The sequence below is a fragment of the Erythranthe guttata genome, chromosome 14, assembly GCF_056151865.1.
Source record: "Erythranthe guttata isolate IM_541 chromosome 14, IM_541, whole genome shotgun sequence".
NCBI lineage: Eukaryota > Viridiplantae > Streptophyta > Magnoliopsida > Lamiales > Phrymaceae > Erythranthe > Erythranthe guttata.
The window spans coordinates 4,966,695-4,974,315 of NC_142546.1; the positions used below are offsets into that span (position 1 = coordinate 4,966,695).

At 35.5% G+C, this 7,621-nt stretch overlaps 1 long non-coding RNA gene across 1 annotated transcript; it reads left to right on the forward strand.

The window, feature by feature from the left end:
• The first annotated feature begins 4,225 nt into the window (after positions 1–4,225).
• LOC105958043 (uncharacterized) lies at positions 4,226–6,975 on the forward strand. The gene is made up of 2 exons (XR_001172802.2): positions 4,226–4,610; positions 5,765–6,975. It is a non-coding gene; the product is annotated as an uncharacterized LOC105958043 (long non-coding RNA).
• Positions 6,976–7,621: the final 646 nt, after the last annotated feature.

Here is a 7,621-nt window from a genome sequence, read left to right on the forward strand (position 1 = left end):
TAGCATTCACCAAAATGATTCTTCCCACATGTGGCACACTTGGGCTTTTCAACTGTAGTAGAGCTTTGTACAACTCTAGGGCGCTTCTCATTTACTTGGCCGGATTTTTGCTCTAGTTTCTTCCATTGAGATTGAGTTCTTTGAATAAAAGTTTGCCTCTTCTGTTGATGAAATTTCTGAATTTCCTTCTCATCGAAGTCAGCCATCAATGCGTTGTCCACCACTTGTCGAAACTCGTTTGGAGAAGAGATCCTTACATCTTTTCTAATAACTGGGTTGAGGCCTCTCATGAAGTGATCCATCTTTTCTTTGTTATCTTTAGCTATGTAAGGTACATACTTGCAACCCTCCTCGAATTTTCGCACGTAGTCACATACGGACATTTCATTCTGCTTCAATTCTAAGAACTCTTTAACTTTGAGTGACCGGACATCCCTCGTGAAATACTTATCATAAAAGATTGTTTTGAATGCCTCCCATGTCAACTTCTCCATATCCACTGCAAGTTTTGTACCCTCCCACCAAGTTCTAGCTACTTTCTTCAATAGGAAAATGGCATAAAGTACTTTCTCGGAATCTTCGATACGCATGTAGTCAAAGATGACATCTAGAGATTTAACCCATTCTTCCGCAACCATAGGATCAGACCCACCATAGAAATCAACCGGTTCCATTTTACGAAACTTCTCATACACGGTAAGCGAGTTATCGTGTCTTGCTTGTGGAGGAGGTTGTTGGTTTTGTTCGTGGGTTCGCTGTTGCATATCGAACAATTTTTGTATCTGTTCGCCATGCATTCTAGTCTGTTGCTGAATCAAACCAGCTAAATTATCAACTAAGTTGTAGTCACCCTCGTGGTCAACATTCGCTGTCTTCCTTTTTGGTGCCATTACTTCCTATAAATTGCCGAATCTCATCCCATTCATTAGCCAATACTAATGCACAATCATGACAATGGCATACATATGTTAATATAATCAAACACATAGATAAATACGAAGATAGTTAACCAAGCTTCCCAGCCAAAGTATGTTCATATGCCTTCTTCTGTCTTCAGAAAAGATTTTAAACCTCCGCTCTGATACCACAAAATGTAACGCCCCACAACCTAACAGCTGAATCCAATCGGATCACAACCATTAAGTTAGGGATGCTAACCTTTTATATATATACTTAATCATTATGGTTTTAATACAAAAATACGTTATATGCTTTGAAAAGAAATCAAACTTTGTACTTTCTCAAAATCTGTGCGTATATACATATATTGTTTACAAAATTACATTGTACAAAAACCATAATAGAGCGGCTAACAAAATGAAATCAGAGTTTCTAGCTCGGCTACAAAAATGGCGCGAAGCATGGCATATGAACAAATCTCTGACTGGCCGCTCTTGGCTAGGTCAACTTCTAATCATGTACATCATTACCTGCATCATAAGTACCTAATGAGCCAATGGCTCAGCAAGTTGAAACTGATATAATAGAAATATATCACATAACACATTATTCATTCAATATGTACAATATCACATATAACTTCATTCATGATCCTTTCTTTTGAAATCCTTCTCTTTTTCGGGTACCCTTGAAGTGTGGTACTTGACTGATAGCAATAGACTTTGATTTTCGGAACCTGTTCATCATATTTGGCCAATAGATAATACGGGGGTTTCCATACCGGCCTTTCGACCTCAGGTATTAGCCGTATTTCATTTCTTTAATTGTGGGTTTTCCATACTGGTCTTTCGACCTCAAGTATTTGCCATCATGTGTTGGGTCCGCCGGTTCCTCCCGCGTCCCTTGCCTACTCGACCATCAATCAAGTACCATACTCCCATTTTCAAAACATATTCTTTCATATCACTATGACTCATCAATCATTCAAACATCATAGAGAACACATAGCAAAAGTCACATTAAAACACACATAATTAGGTTCTTATGATGAGCAAATGAAAGCTTCAACTTACCTCAAGATCAATATGATGTATGAAGTGAAAGGATCAGTCTTAGATAGGGTGTGCTAGAAGCCTTGATTAGAGATGAATTCAAACTTCAAAACATAGGATTTTCAGCTAGAAAAGGTGAAGAACTTGTTCTAGCTATACTTCTATGAGTTCTTAGGGTTTGATATTCTCTTATGTGAACATGGAAGTGAAGAAATAAGAAGAAAAGCTTAAGTGAATAGGTCTGGTCGTTTTTGGAAGAAGACAAGTGAAAATGAAGACCAAAACACAAAGTCTTCACTTATCTACCCATTCCCAACAAGGCCAAATGGAGGATGCTGATTGGAGGGCTTATATTTGCTGGATTCTTGTGGTTCCTCCACGTTTTTCTAGCTTGAGATAAGATATGGGCTGATGCTTACTCATTATAATCAAGTGTAAACACTTTGAAAATGGTCTTGTGCAACCTAGTCAACCAACCAATCAAATTGCACCCTTTTGCATACTTTTGGTTTTATTCTAATATGAGTTACTTCAAGTATTTACATGTGTAATTAATCATATTAAAATGTAATTAAAATGCAGAAATGCAATTAAGACAAATATATCACTATTCAGCACATTGATCCTTTCTTAACCGAGAAACTGAGCTTCTCACTACAATAAATCACTTAAGTTCATGTTAAATCATAAAGTAGAAGTTCAATAACATGTATCATGTATTAGCACATTTTAAGAAAAGTATTCGATCACGTATTAAAACACAATTAAGGCACATGTGTAGCAAGTAGTCGTGATCATGCATCATGAATAATGAATTATAACTATATGCATTGATGCAATATGCTTATTATTGGCCATGTAAGGATGATTGGGCATTACACTTACAGCGAAAATTGATAATAAGACCATCTCCAATGAAAATTGGTAATAAATCCCCATCATTCTTACAAAGAATTCAAGGTGATATTTGTGGACCTATTGATCCACCATGTGGACCGTTTCGTTATTTCATGGTCCTAATAGACGCATCATCTAGATGGTCACATGTAAGTCTACTGTCAACACGTACTATTGCTTTTGCTAAACTTCTTGCTCATATTATAAGATTGAGAGCTCAATTTCACGAGTATCATATTAAGACTACTCTTCTTGATAATGCCAGTGAACTTACATCCCAAGCATTTAATGACTACTGCATGTCAATTGGTATAGATGTTGAACATTCAGTTGCACATGTGCACACTCAAAATGGACTTGTTGAGTCATTTATTAAAAGGTTGCAACTAATCGCTAGACCATTACTTCTAGGGTCTAATTACCAACTTCAGATTGGGGACATGCAATATTACATGCAATTTTATTGATCCAAATTCGACCAAGTTCATTTGAACAATATTCACCGTTGCAACTTGTTTCTGGACATCAACCAGACATCTCTCATTTAAAAATATTTGGTTGTGCGGTTTATGTTTCTATTTCTCCACCTCAAATAACAAAAATGGGTCCACAAAGACGTTTGGAAATTTGTATTGGTTTTGATTCCCCGTCTATAATTCGATATATTGAGCCCATGACGGGCGATTTGTTTAAGGCAAGATTTGCTGATTGCCATTTCAATGAGATAGTTTTTCCGCCGTTAGGGGGAGATAAATCACCGATTCATATTGAACGGCGTGAAATTTCATGGGATGTGCCATTTGTATCTCATTTTGACCCACACACAAATCAATGTGAGCAAGAAGTGAACAAGATAATACATTTGCAAAATATTGCAAATTAATTGCCGGATGCTTTCACTGAAACAAGACAAAATATTGATAAAATAAAATCGCGCATGACACGTGGACGTTCTATTGGCGCTAAAGATAAAATCCCTCGAAGGAAAAGGGTGCATGAAATAAATTTTTCTAAAGAGAATATAATTGAAAAGGAAAGCGCTATGAAAAAAGTGACTGATCAGTCTAAAGATGATGAAATCATCATGCAAGAGGCTAACGAAAAAGACCTCATCTGTGAAGAGATCTTGTAGCAACCCTTAATTTTTATAATGTGGTATAATAATAGTTTATACATGTATATTATTGAAGTTTATTCATTAATAAGAGTAATATAGTAATATAGTGAGATTTAGGTGGCTGAAGTGTTATTAATAGATAAATTTGGGGTACAAGTACAAATATAAATAATAAAATTAGAAACTTACCAACCAAGAAAATGACGTGGGTTCATTTATCAGATAATTGAGAAGGGAGATTTTGTTTATTTCGAAAATTGAGAGAGAGTCGCGTGTCTCGAGGTGTAGAGTCATCAGCGTCTTCTTTCTCCGATAAATACCTCGTCATCTCGTCTCAAATTCATTCATCACTCCCATTCTTACTCAGCATATAAACGACACACCACCCAGAAATTCAAGAGATTGAATATCAAAAACCATAGAAAGATATCAAGAAGTAAGAAGAAGCTAAGGTTCAATCAACGGAGATAAGATGGTGACTTGACGATCCTTTCGGTGGAGTTCAAGCGAGCGGGGTATAGCGTTAGAAAGCCCGCTGTAGAAGCTATAATTCGGTGGAAATTTCTACCCATTTGATTTGGTGACGATTGCTCGATTTTGTCAAAGATATTCAGCCTACTGTTAATCTCATAATCCGATTTGAGGTATTTTGACTTCGAATTTCAATTTTGTTTCTTCATAAAAATCGTAGAATAGGATGAATACTGTTATAATAATTAATTTTCCTCAATTTTAGAACCCTTGTTGAAACTGATTTTTAACTCTACAATAGCTTCAAAAGGAATTTTCGAAAATAAAACTTGTTGTTGCTCTGATTTTCGGAACACAATTTGGGAGTTTTGGAATTCAAATTTTAAAGTCTTTTCTTCTCAAAAATCATAGATTTTCTGGAGCAAATTAATTATATGTTGAAGCTCGTTCCATATGATTGAGTCATATAGGCTTTTTGAACGGAGGAATATGGGAGTTGAAGCTGTCAATTCTGGCAGCTCATATAATTAATTTTTTGGGGTTGTTTCTTATGTATCCGAGTCATAATTTGAGGTTAATGTCCCTGTTCATTTGAAGATGAAGTCATTATGTTTGATTTGATATATTATTTGTTACATTTGGATAACATTTCGAATTATTAGGATTTTTCAAAACATACTACCAGAAAATGATTTTTGTAAAATCCTCGCAGTTTTTGTTACCCTTCTCGGGGGCTGTTTTAGCTATGTTGTGCTCATAATTTGAAAATGGTGTCTTCATTGAACTCGCAGATATTGTTCTTGGCTTTAATGTGGTGTATCATTTGTTCTGTCTCGAGATATGTACAACATGTTATTATTTTTCAAATAAGTTGTACCAGAAATGATATTTCAATGTTTTGGCAGTTCTGCTACATGCTAGTTTTGGGTAATTCTGCTACTTTTGGTTCAAAATTTGGGATCGAAGTCTTCTGTGAACTCGTAGGATTATTAGTTAGATTTTATTCGACATATTATGTGATCAATTTGGAAAAACGTGGAATTTGTTATGAATTTTTGAGTAAACTGTGGCAGCATATAAGTTTTATTTTTATGTTGAGAAAGTCGTCATATATGAACAAATTATGTGGGTCTTCGTCCTGGTTCATTAATCTGGTAACATAAATGCAATGTTTATGTCTTAAGTTTTGATGTTGGTTACGGGGTTCGATTAAATTAGAATTGGTACGTGGATTATTTGGCCTTTATAAGGGCATAGAAAGCTAGTACAATGTATATTAAATTATTTTAATAGATATTTGGTGTCTTATAGTTTAAATATTGCATAGGTGTTGAGATTGAGGAACCGTAACAGACGAGTGATATTGATTGGACGAAGGTGAGGGTTCACTTGCTTGACCTTTTTCTGGGAATATGGTAGGCTCGGGTAATTCTATCACTCGAGTGCCTGACTTTTGCTCTTCTTTGTAATATTGATTTATTCGTCATTGTTGTTTGAATATCGTTATTTAAAATTAATTCGATTATGCCGAGCTTCAGATTATTTGAGAAATGCTATCTTATCGAGAGTTCAACTCTTCGATTTCCATTTTTCTTTCGAATAAGAATTATTGAATGATCGGTATGAAATCTTTGAAGCCGATCGTCTTCCTTCAATTTCTATTCATGATCTAAAGCTGAGATCTTGAAAGATCAAGTCGTTCTTTGAACCTTTCACTTGATCCCATTTCTTTGGAATTCTATTGTCTTTGAAATTCTGAAATAATCAGAATAATATGGTCTTCTTATATGATCGATAAAGTCATTTTGGGACGCCTAAGGACAATGGATATTGATGGGCGACCCGAGGCTGTTTGGAGGTGACCGTTGGGCGGTATCGGGCCGGCGATGGGTAGTCTCTCCAACAGTACCCACATAGGTTTAGACCCGTACACAACTGAAGGTTAGTTGGGTTTCGGGCTAAACCGGCATGCGCCTGGGCATGCCACGTTGCATTACATGGTCATTCCCTGCTCGGTGAATAAGGTAGTAAACGGCTACGGGAGTCACAAGGTAGGTGTATTCTTATTTCTATTGATTGGAAAATCGATTAATCATTCTTATTGTTATTCTTGAATTTCCAATTGAAATATAATCTTTAAAAACGCTTCTATTTTCCTATATCACCTAATGGTCTGATCATCGAACTTTCTCTCAGATAATGTTATAACTCATCATTCTTATATTTCACCTCACTAAGTCTTCTATGAATTATGCTCTACTTTATTCTGTCATATTCTCATACACATGTGCAAGCTTGAATGAATCAGAGGATTTTCCGTCCGAGTAGCTACCTTTTTTTATATTTGTAAAATAGTGGTTCGATTAAGTTAAGAATAATCGCTGTCTTGTATTATAAATATCAGTGTTTGAACTTACTTATGTTATAGTATTGTAATCAAATAAGTTAGAAGTTGTTATAACAGTTCGGAACCCTTGTACTTTACCTTGCTAGACGTAAGGTTTTTAATAAATAAATCGTACGTAATTTTGTGAGCTATAGATTGAATTAGTATTATAAAAAAATTAGACTGGTTCTTTTAATAGACAAATTTGACAAACGCTTCATAGAAGGCGGGGGTCGCAAATCTCTATGAATTATTTGAATACAAGAGAAAGTTGGGATAGACAGAAAGCCATTATTGATAATATTTTTGCTTATGGGGTCGCATTAAATATTGCGAATGAGGATCCTAAACCGAAATCGGTTGAACAATGTCGACATAGAAATGATTGGCCAAAATGGAAAGATGCTATGCAAGCTGAATTGCTATCTTTAGAAAATCATAAAGTATTTGGACCAATAGTCCAAACTCCTAAAGAAGTTATACACGTTGGGTACAAATGGGTGTTTGTGCGAAAACACAATGAAAAAATGAAATTTTGATATACTACAAGGCAAGACTTGTAGAACAAGGTTTTTCGCAGAGACCTGGGATTGATGATGATGAAACATATTCTCCCGTGATCGACGCAATCACGTTACGATATTTAATAAGTTTTGCAGTCACAGAAGGGCTTGATATGCGCCTTATGGATGTTGTGACTGCATACTTATACGGGTCATTAGATAATGACATCTATATGAAAATCCCAGAAGGATTTAAAATGCCCGAGACATATAACAACAAGTCTTGTGAATTATA